We start from the raw sequence: 16,354 nt of genomic DNA, 5'->3' as shown, positions 1-16,354 counted from the left end.
CAGGGTTACCGCTCCTGATATGAAAAATCAACCCCGAGTCACGCTCTGGATTACCGCCAAGGAGGTTAAGGTAGGGGCCTGGAGCTGCAGCTCCAATAGCCCCTATGTTAATCTGGCCCTGCCCCTGTCAGTAGTAAATGGTGTGGTATGGTTTGGTATGGTACTCTAACTGATACATTTGCAGGAGAGCTTTTTCATTTGAAACAAATAAAAAACAAACATACTTACTGACTGGATCACCAGATGAAAATAAAGGAAACAAAGCCAAAAAAAAAAAAGAAATGCATTAGTAAGCTGCAATATAATAAATGTTTGCTTTTGGGTTTAATGCCACTTTAACAAATGGCCTACAAAGAATTTATTTGAAGCATAGCTCTTTCAAAGCCACAAACAATGAAGTGGAGTAATTGTGGGCATGTACAACCCTATGTTATGCTTGCATTCACCGTTGTTATTGTAAGAGTTATTACAGCTGACACACACAGTGCTGCTCGGCCCCCGCCTCAGCTCCCGACTCACTGGCTGTGATTGACAGCAGCAGGAGCCAATGGTGCCGGCTGCTGCCTCTGAGCCAGTGAGAAGAGAGAGAGAACAGCGATGCTTCTCTCAGGCACAACAATGGATAGGGAACAGGCTCAGGTATGTATAAGGGAAGGAAGGGGGAAGGGGGGGAATGCACTCAGAAGGTTTTTTTACACTAATGCATATAATGTATTAAGGAAAAAAAACCTTCTGCCTTTAGGACCGCTTTAAGTAACCACTAAGTTAACAAATTGCCCTACCTTCCTATATTAATTAACCCATATCATAAGTTTGTCAAAAAAGTAATAATAAACTAGTTAAATAGATATAACCAATTAAAGCTGAAGCAGATATAAAATGCACCATTAAATGCAGTTCTGTAATTATTAATACAAAATGTATTATTTATTGTATGCAAATGTATTATTTAATGTATTATTGGTTTATGCGCTGACAAGAGGGATGCTGATAAGAACAGTAAAGAGACAGACAGATTATCTCATTACCGTGCTTGTTACTGTGCTGCTTCTTATTTTGGTTGCTCAATCACACGCTGGGGGTGGGTCCAGAATGAACTGAGCTCAGAGAAAGTGGACTGAATAATGCTTGCTATCGGACTGAGGCTATCTAGTGGCAGAAATATGTACTGTGGAATAAATCTCTGGACTATAGGTGTATATTGCAGTAAAATCCGCCTTTGTTTTTTTTTTTATCTTTTAATGGAATAGTCATGTTTATCTTACTTTTGGTTAGGTTTCTGCTTTAGGGAAAAATTAGCTAGAGCTCCTAGCTGCTATCTCAGCTTGTTGGTTGTAGAGTGTGGTTTTACAATGTATAGAGCTCCCCACATAACAACTGAGGAACATAATATGTATTTTAAATAGGACCTCCCACAAATACTGGGAACCTACTTTTCCTAAAAAAAATATTTTTTTCCCCCGGAATTGGATATTCAATTGCTTGAAAACAGAGTAGTTGTTTTTTGCTTTTTTTTTAAAGACCTTTCTTCTCTTCTAAAAAATAAAAATAAAAATTCCCCTCCCTCCTAGCAATTTTTAATAGTGCACACTGCTTGCAGCGCATGCACAGTGCAATGTAATAGATGTACCAGATGACACACCGCTTCTTAAAATAATATTCACTTTATTCTTATTAAAAACATTAAAAATATTTGTTTTGTTATTGCATGATTGGACAATATATCTCTTTACATTATACTTCACTGTCATTGCTGAAGTAAGGTGAGTACAGTTTAAACAAATTAATTCCCAACACAAAAATGTGGTGTAAGATTGCATAGGATACCATATCACCCCATCCGCAGCTGATTATGTGAGAAGAGAGCAAAGGAAACACGAAGACATACCTAGCACTTATGTTTGTTTTTATATTTAAAAAAAAAAATAAAGAAAAAAATAAACCTACCTCTCATGCAGATTACACAATCAAAACTCCTATCAGTCACCAATCTGTTCCTGATATACAAACCCAGAACAAAGGCTAATGGCAGTTGCGTGACACAGGTAATGGGAAAGTGCATGGCACCCACAGCTGAAGGGTTGGCTCACCAATTTTACTAAAGACTAAAGCTAACCATACCCTTTTAGAATGTTTTTAATAACTAGCCATATTCCTCAATTCACACAATCGAAATACCCTGTCCTATATAAAACTATATAAAAACTATGTAAAATTGCAGTAAGTTCGATTTACCTGACTTTGTATGGACAAAATCGCTAGATGTTCCTTTTACTAATTAATGACTAAAAGGTATTTCCTGGTTACCACATTTGATTGTGCACAGATATCCTCTCCTCGAGGCATGCACTCCGGCTATCTTCCAGAGCTCATGTTCAGACTGAAAGGGAGCCATCCTCACTCCAAGCATACCACAAAAAAAAAAATAAAGCTTCTGCACACCAATGCTGTACAAAAAGTTAAGGGTTTTTCCAGCACAGCCATTTTTCCCACTCAGAGACCACCCACACTTCAGCTTCTTCTATGGTACTCCATTTGATTGTCTAGATTTGGCTAATGTTTAAAGTAGAACTCCAGATTAAAATGTATACCAGAGCGCAGCTAGCACAATGATAGCCTGATATGTCACTGCACCATATCAGGAAAGCTAAACAAAAATGGCAACCACCCACAACCAGCCTATTGTGCTCAGCTTGAGTTCTGGTGTGTCCCTGCGCCTTTCAGGAGGATTGAGCTTGCTTCGGGCATACCTTCCTATACATAGGGGCCTTGACAAACAGTGAAGATTCCACATATATGTGCAAATGTTGTGCAACTAAAACAGTATAATTTGTTTTTTTCTGGCTAACTGGTAAGTGTGCTGGGAAATACCTACAGAGCTATACAGTGTTATATACAGTTCTGTATAGTTCCATTGGTACATTACAGTGAATTCCAGTATGATAGGTTACAGAGAGGGGAGTGTAACCCCCTATTCACTGTGCTGTTCAGTTCTTTTCATTATGTTGTGTACCAACCATTGTATTCACAGTAAATAGACCCTTCTCACCAATATACTTTTGTCTATGTCAGTAAAAACCTCTGTTGTTGTTCAAATGCTGCTGGGCCCCATTTTCTATTTTTTTTTTTTAATACTCTTTATTGTATTAATGAACAGTTGCATGCTTTGTTCAAGCTTAAAATGTGCACAAATCAAACAGTTGAAATGCTGTATATGTAGTGTGGACAATATTTTTTCTTTTTTTACTGTGTAAAATATACACTTAGATGTAGATTTGTGGGATGAAAAGCAGCATACTGTGTGCCCCTTTCAAAATGCATCTTTCTCAAATTGATTCATCGCTAACTGTCAAACAATTCTGTCTCTTTCTCTGACACAATACACTACAATGTAAAGAGAAAACTCTTCCTCTTCAAATACTGTATGGCCTACTAAAACCACTTACATGATGTGCAGCATGTCTGTGTATACATTTCTGGCTCTTGTCTGTGGTATAACCCACTGTAATTTTTTATTTTCTGCATTGTGTCTGGATGTGCATTTGCCTCTGACATAATTCACTGTCATTTTTATTTCTTAACCTCCCTGGCGGTATGATTGTTTCTGATTTTAGGTGCTGAAAGAGGTACAATTATTTTGCATGTAATTCTTAAGGACGAGTATCCCAAACCAATGATTTTTTTTTACTGTGCATTCTTCTTTATAACATCTCGGGTATGATAAAGTTTGAAACACAAAATCATAAATTTTAATATAATAAATAACTATAAATAAGTTAAACTATATATATATATATATATATATATATATATATATATATATATATATATATATATATATATAGATATAGATAAAGTACAATAAAACTGCAGGCAAGGGCACTGGGGGGGCAAACTAATGTCAATTTATTTTATTTAGTGATGTAATCCAATAGGATTACAATATATCAGTGTGTTTGTGTGTAAATACTTTTCAAATTTGCCGCCGGTTCCAACCCCCTGCGACGTAACGCTCGCAGGAGACAGAAGCCAGGGGTCACAGCATTGGGCGGAAGATCCGGCTGCCGTATGCTGCAGGGACACATCGTGGGATCCCGGGGACAAGGTAAGTAACCTCTACCAGGATCCAGCGATGCTCCCTGGCGGTACCCCGAGTGTGGCTCGGGGTTACCGCTAATGGCACTGAATTCCACCCCGAGCCACACTCGGGAATACAGCCAAGGAGGTTAATATAAAGTGTTTCATCTCTTCCTTTTCAAATATGTTCTATTAAAAAAAGCTTTCATAATGGGCAGCGTGTCTTTGTAATTTTTCCTGCTCTTGTCTTTGACATAATTATATTCCAGGAAACAAAGCGTATCACTTCTCCCTTTTAAAATGCAGCCTACTAAAACCACCTACATCATGCGCAGTGTGGACTCCAGAAGAACATATTTGAAGAGGTAGACTTTTTAGACTTGCAAGTGTAGTTAGATGAGAGAAAATGTAAAAAAGCTCATTAGCTCTAGTGAGGTAGCTCCCACACAGCAATCGATGGACGGCACAAGTGACTTAAACCATAGAAATACAGAAAGGAGTGCCAGATCAAAACCAGATAAAAGAGTCCATAATAACTGTAATTATTGGTAAAAAAAGGCATATAAAAACAGTCATTTCATTTCTAGGGCAACACCACCCCATCCTCATCAGGTTCTTTTTTTTTTTTTTTCAAAAATATTTTATTGAATTTTCCAAAACAAAATAACAGAGTTAACATGGCCTCTAGGTACAAGAGGGTAAAACCGGAAGCAATTAACATGCCTGGTAGAACGGAAAAGGGGGGGGGGAGGAAAGGAGGGTAGAAGGGACATTGGTGTACACAGAGAATGCTACTGTAAATCATACAGTAAAATTGAAGGACCTTTGGCTCCCCTCCCATCTAGAGGAGCCAAGGGAGTCTGGTGAAAAGATCTACAAATTTATAGGTAGTTAGTACAGGGCTATTTCCTGGAATAAAGATGCAGAGTCCACTGTAAAAGTTTCTTGAGCAAACGTAGGCGTCTTAGAGGAGAATCAGGTGTTGGCATTAGCTTAATCCAGGGGGGAAAGGAGTGCATGGGGTCAGGTCCCGAGTAATTGCGTGATACTTGGTATAGAAGGGGATCTGGGAAGCAACCCCCTGATGGATCGAATCTTGAGGTATGATTCCCATTTTGCCTGGAAGCGCTTAGGAGGGAGGTGAAAAAGAGATACATCCAATAGTTCTCTGTTATTGAGTGTCTCGAGTTCCGATTTGACATCTTGGATCGTTGGGGGAGCGGCATGTATCCAGGCTCTGAGGATAACCCTTTTAGCAATCATTAAACAGGTTAAGATCCATGCCTGATGGCGTTGTATCAATTTCTCATCAGGTTCTAACACAGGATTTACTAAAACTGGAGAGTGCAAAATATGATGCAGCTGTGCATGGTACTCAATTAGCTTCTGAATTTAGCTTGTTTAATTAAGCTTTGGCAATAAAACCTGGAAGCCTATTGGTTTCTATGCACAGCTGCACAAGATTTTGCACTCCCCAATTTTAGTAAATCAACACTCAAGTGACTCCATTGTAAGTTTTATTTCTGGAAAAAAATGTCCCCATCTCTCACTTTTCAAATGCACCCTGCTAAAACTGCTTACTGTCAGGCCAGGCTTTAGATAGCAAGGAAAACAGTTAAGATGTGCTACATATGCAGACAGTTCACTATTAAATAATACATACCATGAGCAGGACTGTAGACAGAGCAGACTTGCTGGTGCTTATGGTACACCACCGCAGATGTCAGTAGGGTAACAAAGATTGGCGCATAGGAAGAGTAGATGAGAGCAGGCCAAGTTGTAGCAGAGAGTCTGATAACACAGGAGGTTCAGGTAGAAACATAGTGAAGACAAGCCAGTTCATACACAAGTGCACCAGAGTTTGAACTGTACACAATCACAGCGATGAAAGAGCAGGCTCAAAGCAAGATGGGTTATACAGGGTAATTAACTGAGCATATACAAGCTGGGTCAAGAAGGAGCGCTGAAGGTGTTGACAGGCAGCTTACTGTATGTATAGTTGGCATCCAGCTACCCAAGTCCAGGGGGAAGGGGTTAATGTTTTTGCCCCTTCCCCGGTAGGTTTGTGGGCTTTCACTGGGGTCCAGCCTTCCTCCTGTGTTTTATAAAAGGGAAGAGATCCAGATCCTAGGGGGGCAAGGGGAACAATGGGGAAACGCATGGGGAATCTACGCTAAAGACTTGATGGGAACGTCAAATCGCAGGAATAACCCTGCAATGTGGACTTTTCTGTTAGAGCACCACCAAGTTTGGAATTTCCGCTGAGAGACTTAACTTGTGCAGGTACCCTGGGACAGCCAGAATTAGTTGCAGTTAGAAACTGAATGTTGTTACATGTTATACATGTTGCCAAGTTTGCAGCAAACATCAATGCATCTGCTCTGAGCCTGGTCTGAAGTTATTCCAAAGGAGGACAGGTTAGGTCTAGGCACGCTATTAAAAGAGCTTGAGTCTATTACCCCAATATGGGAAATTTGCAACAACACTACAGCAAAGGTTCATGAGTAACTAATAGGAGAAACAGCAACCAGTCTTTGGCATGGTACCTGATAGTTTACAGGTGCTCTGGTAGAGAGGGAGTCGGTGCTTTGACTCCCTCCCTAGCTGTCCATCTCTGTCGGTCCCTGGGAGTGGACTAACATTATGGAGATCTATGCCTGGTTACTTGGTATGGAAAGAGAAGAGTTAAGTGAAAACATATATGAGGTCTGTGCTATGTGCTTGATAGGACCCCATTCTGTTATTGGAAGTGAGGTAACAGAGGTAAGCTGACTGGTGGAGTGGACAGCGGCTCAGCCTGCCCCTCTGAATACAACATATACAGTACATCAGAAAAATGTGTAGAGCAGGACATGTGGAAGTTTAAGGAAAAACTCTGTATCTTGGTAACTATACATACAAGGCTTATCATGAGGTTAAGAGACCGCCTTAATGTTTGTGTTTTACATGGCTGTGGGTCCTGCCTTGTAGTTTGGGCAAAGTATTATCTCCCACAATGCCTGGCATAGTCCAAGGGCCTAAGGGGGATCCTTCCATGTGACCCTTGCTTGGCACCCAAGGAGAAAGGGAAATATGGAGGATGAGACAGAACACCAATCTACCCCCCTTACAAAGTAGCATCCGCTATCACAAGAAACAGGTGTTTCAAACATGGACAGCAGGGAGCTCACCAATCACCCTCATTTCCAGGTAAGAGCTGTCTCAGTTGAGTTTTTCTCAGTCTTAAAGGGACAGTTTGAATCTTGATACTGACACTTACATGATGTGCAGCATGTCTGTGCTATATTTCTGGCTTTTGTCTTTGCGATAACCCACTGTCTCTAAAAGGGGGTGTAGCACCCTCCTAGGTAGATGCTAGGTAGGTAAAGCCTAATGTCTCCATCTGCTCATCAGGGGAGCCTGATTGTTAGTTAGGCCTGTTGCATGTGTCCAGGGTGTGATTCATCTGGGCTGAGGGAGTGTCCCCACTGTATCCAATATGGGAACCTGTTGGACAGGGGAGGAAACCCAGCCAGTGACACACATGCCTTTGTAACTAGAGGTATCAGAGGGCTGACCCTCTCATTTTTTCACAAGAAACAAAAGACTGCAATGTGCTGTTTAAAGATCCCTTGGGCCATCGGGCCAGGATCCTGGATTACTAATTATACAGAGTTCCAAGTGATTTACAGGTGCCAGTTTTGGTACTATTAATAGTTAGTCAGTGGCAGGGTTAAGGGTAGCCATGGAGGAGCGATGCTGAGCACTGGGTCAAGACTGATGACTGAAGTGCCTATTGGATCATCTAGTTAGGAATGCTGGGTGTAAAGGCAGCCCCCGCGGGGAGGGTATTCTCACCACGACAAGTTCGATTTGTGGTTATACAAAACATGTATCTGCAGCAAATGTCAAACCTTTCTTTTCCAGGTTGTTTAGAGCTAACAGTGTTAGTTAGGATTGTGTGTCCACTCACAAGTGCAGAGTTTGCTTGGTGGGGGGGGGGGGTGCATTGCCTTAAATGCACTCAACATGTATCATATTGTACAGCAGACATTTCTATATTTTTTCACCTAATTTATTCATGTACATTTGTTCTTTTCCCCTTTCCCCTTTTCCAGGTTTGTGGGATACTCCGTGTAAATTTTGTAGGAATTTTTGTAGGGGCGGCTGCCCCAGAACTAATGGGGACATGGCTCATTTTTGGTGGGGGGGGTGGATGTAGCACTCTCCTAGGTAGGTGCTAGGTAGGTAAAGCCTAGTGTCTCCATCTGCTTATCAAGGGAGGCTGATTGTTAATTAGGCCTGTTACATGTGTCCAGGGTGTGATGCATCTGGGCTGAGGGAGTTTTCCCACTGTATCCAATAGGGGAGCCTGTTGGACAGTGGAAGAAACCCAACCAGTGACACACAGGCTTTTGTAACTATCCCAGTGGGTTGGCACAATCAGTGGCGCATCCTGGGATATGTTATAAAAGCCAAGGGCACATGTGACAGGGTGTCTTTGGGCGGGAAGCCAGGTCCCAGAAGGAGGGTGACATTTGTCTCTCCTTCTGCTGCTGTGGATGGTGGTCACAGGTGGTCGGCCTTGTGAGCCAGGAGTGGGGAGCTGAGCCAGGAGGTCCAGGAAAGCTGACTAGAGGAGATGGAGGCAGAGCAACCATGGGCAAAACAGTGTCTGTGAGTACCGGGAAGGTCTGCCCAGGAAGGAGACCACTCCAGTGGAGAGTCAGTGGACAGTGTCAGCACACACAGCAAGTGAGAAAGGGGGTGCCAAGTTAGAACCCTGAAGAGTAGTTCATACAGGAACACATTATCTATCTTCACTTCTGTGGCACGGTGAAGCAGCGGCCTTGCCGCACACTACAGCTAGTTGTCCTCAAGATTGTGCATAGTTCATAGTTGGAGTATCCCACTCATCCCCTCTCCTATGCCAGTTCCAAATAAAAACACAAAAAAAACAACATCCCCTGGATTGATTATTGACTGAGCCAAGGACTTTCAAATGCTATTTGTCTGCTATCAGTTGCTAAGGGTAACCCAGGGGAATCCAGAAAGTGTAGTTCTCAGCAGGGGGCAGTGCTACAGGGGGTTTAGGTTTTGAAGTGTTTCTGTGCTGCCATTTTTTTTAAATTTGTAGACAATACAGTGTGGTACTACACTAAAAAGAAATTCATATGCCATGTTATTAAACATAGTTTGCCACTGTTTGGTAATTGTTTCACTGTTGAGGCATTTAGTTTTATTCAATTTAGAATTATACATCTTCTGATAGCTTTTAAATTTGTTATGTCCACTATTTCATTCACCCAATTCTGACCTATTAGTGCTAGTTAATGTTCTGCAAAATTAAGCAGATAGGAATGTTGCTACTTTATGTAATTCAAGATACAGTATATGTTAAATGTTAATATGTATAAAAATAATTTGATGCTAAAATCTTGTGTCCCTGATGCTGACACTGAGCATCATTCTGTTCTGTAGATGTAACACAGCACAATCATTATCAATAAAGTGGCACCAGGTTCTGCAGTGTTCAGCGTTGCCCTGGGAAAATGGGTGGGGAGAACCGAGTGTCGGTTCACACTATGGCGATCCGACTTCAGGGGCAACTAGTGAAGTCGCCGTGCCCCGCGACTTCGGCGGGACTTGCAAGGACTTCACATAATGGAAGTCAATGCAAGTCGCTCCGACTTCGGTCAAAAGTAGTGCAGGAACTATTTTCTAAGTTGGAGCGACTTGAGTCGCTCCTATTAGAAAGGTTCCAATAGCACTGAATGGACCGCAACTTGTCAGGCGGCCAAGTTGCCTGACAAGTCGCGGTAGTGTGAACCGGGACTGATTGTGCATGTGTTTATTTATTTAAAAATGTTTGTAATACATTTTAAAATGTTTGTTTTCATTTATTTAGCATGTGTGTCCTTGTGTCTGTGTGTATATATACAGTACATGTATATAAATTAAAAAAGCACGTACCCACACACATGTGTGCTTGAGGTGCACACCCTAATGCAATAGACTGCACACACCTATGGATTCAGGAAATCTTTCTGTAACCCTTATAAGCCCTTTAACACCCATTGCAATTTATTATTAGATTGCTTTGTAAAGGATGACAGATGCTGATATCAAGGCACAATCCAATAACTTCATGCTTGAGAATTACTCACATATGTTCAGGGATATACATTAAGGTGACCAGATTTTTAACCACTTAAGGACCAGGCCTATTTCTGACACTTGTTTACAAATTAAAATCAGTGTTTTTTGCTAGAAAATCACTTAGAAACCCCAGACACTTGTTGTTTACAAATTAAAATCAGTATTTTTTGCTAGAAAATTACTTAATCCTAAACATTATATATATATTTTTTTTAGCAGAGACCCTAGAGAATAAAATGGAGATCATTGCAATACTTTACGTCATACCATATTTGCGCAATGGTCTTATCAACGCAATTTTTTGGGAAAAAATACAGGTTTTTGAATTAAAAAATAAGAAAACAGTAAAGTTTGCCTAATTTTTTTTCTATAATGTGAAAGATAATATTACGCTGAGTAAATAAATACCCAACATGTCATGTTTCAATATTGCGCACGCTCGTGGAATAGGGACAAACATTGGTACTTAAAAATCTCCATAGGTGACGCTTTAAAATTTTCTACAGGTTACCAGTATAGAGTTACAGAGGAGGTCTAATGCTATTGCTCTCACTCTAAAGATCGCAGTGATTCCTCACATGTGTCGTTTGAACACCATTTACATATGTGGCCGCGACTTGCGTATGTGTTCGCTTCTGCGCGCAAGCTCAGAAGGACGGGGGGGGCTTTACATTTTTTTTTCTTATTTATTTTACCTTTTATTCTTACACTGTCCCTTTAAAAAAATATATTTTTGATCACTTTTATTCCTATTACAAGGAATGTAAACACCCCTTGTAATATAAATAAGCAGGACAGGTCCTCTTTAATGTGAAATCTCGGGTCAAAAAGACCTAAGACCTAAGATCCCACATCTACACTTAAAAGCAAGGTCCTTTAAGACCGTTGGGAGGAAGCCACGTATGGCGTTGCTCTAGTCCTCCAAGGTCATAGAGTCAACTAGGGGCCATCTTGCCCTCACTCGACTTCCTGACTTCCTGCCTGGGACATGGATGGACCGGTTTGTTTTCCCCTCTATCGACGGCTCTGGTAAGTGGGGAACATGACCAGGAAGCGGCGGGAGGGGGGTGGCACCTTTTCCCTCTGCCCATAAAAGTGATCCCGCGGTGAATCCGCCACTGGGACCACATTTACGTGAAAGAGGACCACTCACCCTGTAAGAAAATACCAGGGTTATGGCAACTATCTGCTGTCATAACACTGATATTTAACGTCAAAGTACCGACGTAAAATGGCAGCGGGCAGTCCGTAAGTGGTTAAAATGAAATCCAGGTACATATTTTTTTTTGGCAAATGGCACAGGACTGCATAATACTGTACACAGAGCGCTTGGCACAAGATTACATAATACATAGAGCGCTGGGTACATGGCTGCATAATGCACAGAGCAATGGGCACAGGACTAGTGATGGACGAACATCGGCCGGGGCGGTTCGTGAACGTCAGCCGCAAATTTTCTCAAAAGTCCGCGAACCGCGAGTTTGCGGCGGGCCCCATAGACTTTAATGGGAGGCAAACTTTAAAAACCTTTAGGTCATATTTACAGCCACAAAAGACTTACTAGCTGTGCACAAATAGTCCCAGCACATGGACAATGTCATAACAGAAGTATTGCAATTGGAAAAGTTGCCCTTTTTTTTTTTTTACAGCAAAAAATTATTATTTTTTTTTCATAAATCAGCCAGAACTGACAGCTGCCGGTAAATGCATGTCAAATACATATAGGGTCCATTCACACATCTGTAAAATGGGTCCGCATCCATTCCACACTTTGGCGGAACGTTTACAGACCCATTGATTTTCAATTCCAGTCTGAAAAACTAGGCATTCACAGCATAAAGGAGTAAGTGTCGGCCATTCCAGGCCCCAAAAATTAGCCCACATGCATGACAGCTAAGAACGTTGTATTCTGTGGCTGAAGGTACATTAGGAATTCACAGGATACAGAAGTAAGTGTCGGCCAATATTGGCCCCAAAAATTAGCCCACATGGGTTCACCTGACAGCTAAGAATGTTGTATTCTGTGGCTGAAGGTACATTAGGCATTCACAGGATACAGAATTAAGTGTCGGCCAGTATTGGCAGCAAAAATTTACCCACATGGGTTTACCTGACAGCTAAGAACGTAGTATATGGTGGCTGGAGGTACATTAGGCATTCACAGGATACAGAAGTAAGTGTTGGCCAGTTTTGGCCCCAAAAATTAGCCCACATGGGTTTACCTGACAGCTAAGAATATTGTATTCTGTGGCTGAAGGTACATTAGGCATTCACAGGATAAATAAGTAAGTGTCAGCCAGTATTGGCCTCAAAAATTAGCCCACATGGGTTTACCTGACAGCTAAGAATGTTGTATTCTGTGGCTTAAGGTACATTAGGCATTCACAGGATAAATAAGTAAGTGTCGGCCAGTATTGGCCCCAAAAATTAGCCCACATGGGTTTACCTGACAGCAAAGAACGTAGTATTTGGTGGCTGGAGGTACATTAGGCATTCACAGGATAAAGAAGTAAGTGTCGGCCAGTATAGGCCCCAAAAATTAGACCACATGGGTTTACCTGACAGATAAGAAGGTAGTATTCTGTGGCTGAAGGTTCATTAGGCATTCACAGGATACAGAAGTAAGTGTCGGCCAGTATTGGCCCCAATAATTAGCCCACATGGGTTTACCTGACAGCTAAGAATGTTGTATTCTGTGGCTTAAGGTACATTAGGCATTCACAGGATAAATAAGTAAGTGTTGGCCAGTAAAGGCCCCAAAAATTAGCCCACATGGGTTTACCTGACAGCAAATAACGTTGTATTCTGTGGCTGAAGGTACATTAGGCATTTACAGGATACAGAAGTAAGTGTCGGCCAGTATTGGCCCTAAAAATTAGCCCACATGGGTTTACCTGACAGCTAAGAATCTTGTATTCTGTGGCTGAAGGTACATTAGGCATTCACAGGATACAGAAGTAAGTGTCGGCCAGTATTGGCCCCAATAATTAGCCCACATGGGTTTACCTGACAGCTAAGAACGTAGTATTCTGTGGCTGAAGGTACATTAGGCATTCACAGGATACAGAAGTAAGTGTTGGCAAGTATAGGCCCCAAAAATTAGCCCAAATGGGTTTACCTGACAGCAAATAACGTTGTATTCTGTGGCTGAAGGTACATTAGGCATTCACAGGATACAGAAGTAAGTGTCGGCCAGTATTGGCCCCAATAATTAGCCCACATGGGTTTACCTGACAGCTAAGAACGTAGTATTCTGTGGCTGAAGGTACATTAGGCATTCACAGGATACAGAAGTAAGTGTTGGCAAGTATAGGCCCCAAAAATTAGCCCAAATGGGTTTACCTGACAGCAAAGAAAGTTGTATTCTGTGGCTGGAGGTACATTAGGCATTCACATAAAAAATAATTGTTGGGCCTGAAAGGCTGCAAAAATTTGGCATTCCATGGACATGAAATGCCTTTTATGCCACTGTATTTAGCAATGACAAGGACCAGGAATTGTTGTGGGTGAATGGCGGTCTTGTAGATATTTGTGGCCTGGCATGAGGAATTTCAATGAAACATGGTCTACTGGTCACATGTGTTGAATTCCTCAGAGATCCATGCCTCATTCATTTTTATAAATGTGAGGTAGTCTACACTGTCATGAGCTAGGCGAATGCACTTATCGGTCACGATCCCCCCTGCTGCGCTGAGCTTCCTTTCGGACAGGGCACTGGATGGGGGCAAGCCAACATTTCCATTGTGAATTGTGCAAGCTTTGGCCAGAGGTCAAGCCTGCCCACCCAGTAGTCCAAGGGTTCATCACTCCTTAGAGCGTCCACATAGGCCATTAACCCGATGTAGTCGGACACCTGTCGGTCTAGGCGTTCCCTGATGCTGGATCCGGAGTACAGCTGTCAATGGGTCGGCTGAAAGAAGGATCTCATATCTGAAGTGACCAACACATCTTCAAACCGCCCTCTTCTTACAGGCGCTGTTGGATTGCTATCCACAAGTGTCTCTCTGTGACTAGAAATTCCTCTGCCAGTGCATGTAAAAGCAGAATGCAGCATTTCCCGCAGCCAGGCGTGGAAGTGCTGCTTTCTGACTGCCCTCTGTGATTGTGGTAACATTTCCGCCATTTTTTGTTTGTACCGGGGGTCTAAGTACGTTGCCACCCAGTACTGGTCCTTGGCCTTTATGCTTTTTATACGGGGGTCCCCCTTAAAACACTGGAGCATGAAGGCCCCCATTCGCACTAAACTGGAAGCGGTGTAGTGGCCTGCTTCCAGCTCATCATCCAGGATAATGTCGTCCTCGTTCTCCTCCCCCCATCCACGGATAACACCAGGGATCCCAGAAAGGTTTAAAGCATGCTCTTCTTGCTCCTCCTCAATCCCCCGGCACCATCCTCCTCTGACTCCTCTTCAGACTCCTGCTGTTGACTTGTCTCAGATGGAGTAGCACCCACTGGGAATTCCTCCAACATTGCGACTTCCTCATCTTCCTGCTCCTGCTCCTCGACGGCTTGATCAATGACACGACGCAATGCACACTCCAGAAAGAGGGTGTAAGGTACGATGTCACTAATGGCGCCCTGGCCGTGACGGACCAGTTTGGTGATCTCATCGAATGGCCGCAGAAGTCTGCATGCGTCGCACATGAGCAGCCACTGGTGAGGCGAAAAAAACCCAAGCTCCCCAGAACCTGTCCTGCCGCAGAGTTCGTACAGGTAGTCGTTAACTGCACGTTCCTCCTGGAGCAGTCTATCAAGTATATGCAACATTGAGTTTCATCGCGTCGGGCAGTCACAAATAAGACGCCTGACGGGCAGGTTGTGTCGCCACTGAATGTCAGCAAGGCGAGCCATGGCTGTGTAAGATCCTCTGAAATGGCCCGAGATTTTCCTGGCCTGCCGCAAGACGTCCTGGACCCCAGGGCATTTGGCGAAGAAATCGCTGCACGACCAAGTTCAGGACGTGTGCCATGCATGGCACATGTGTTATTTTGCCCTGTTTCAGGGCGCTCAGCAGAATGGCACTGTGGTCGCACACCACTTTACCAACTGTCAAATTCAGCGGTGTCAGCCACTGATCTGCCTGTGAACGCAAAGCGGAAAGGAGTGCAGAACCAGTGTGGCTCTTGGCTTCCAGGCACAACAGACGCAGCACAGCATGGCAATGTCTCACCTGGCAAGTGGAATAGGTTCTGGGGATCTTTGGCGGCGCAGCGCAAGAGATGGTAGCAGCGGAAAAGGGGGAGTCAGCCGGGGAGGAGAGGGAGGATGGAGGAGGAGAAGAGGAGGCAGGCCTGCATGAAATCCGTGGCGGTACAACCAAATCTACACGGGTGCCACGGGTTACATGCTTGACGGCCGTCAGATGGTTCACCTAGTGGGCAGTAAAAGTGATATACCTTCCCTGCCCATGTTTGCTAGACCATGTGTCTGTAATCAGATGTATCTTGGCACCAACACTGTGTGCCAGAGATATATTCACTTGCCGCTGAACATGGCCATACAGCTCTGGAATGTCCTTCTGCGAGAAATGTTTCCTGCCTGGGACCTTCCATTGTGGTGTTCCAATGGCCACAAATTTACGAAAGGCCTCAGAGTCCACCAGTTGATATGGCAGTAGTTGGCGGGCTATCAGTTCCGACAAGCCAGCAGTCAAACGTTGGGCAAGAGGGTTATCCGCCGTCATCATTTTTTTCCGTTCCAACATTTGGGCCACAGAAGCCTGCCTTTTTCCAGAACAACGTGAGGACGGCATGATGGAAGGTGGAGTGGAGGACAATTGTGAGGAGAGAGGAGAAGGAGAAGAGGCTGGACGGTGAGAGCCTGGAGTGTGGCTTTGTGGGTTCTGACGGTGTTGCTCCTACTGTGCTTGGTGATGGGAGTTCAGGTGCCTTCTTAAGGTGGTCGTCCCTAGGTGAGTGTTGGGCTTACCGTGACTTATGCATTGACTGCAAAGGCTGCAGATGGCAACACTGTTGTCAGCAACGGACACATTAAAAAAAGCCCACACTGCGGAGCCGTCCTGGGAGCACCATATGTGACTGTACATGGTTGATGGCTCACTCCTGATACATTTGCAGTCTGCTTTGTACCTCTTGTGCAATGCAAGTTCTGCCTGCTTCTTCTCCCTATCTGCCGGTCT

Source organism: Pelophylax lessonae (assembly GCF_965119305.1).
Source record: "Pelophylax lessonae genome assembly, chromosome: 1".
Classification (NCBI taxonomy): domain Eukaryota; kingdom Metazoa; phylum Chordata; class Amphibia; order Anura; family Ranidae; genus Pelophylax; species Pelophylax lessonae.
Note: the sequence above shows the minus strand (reverse complement) of the source record.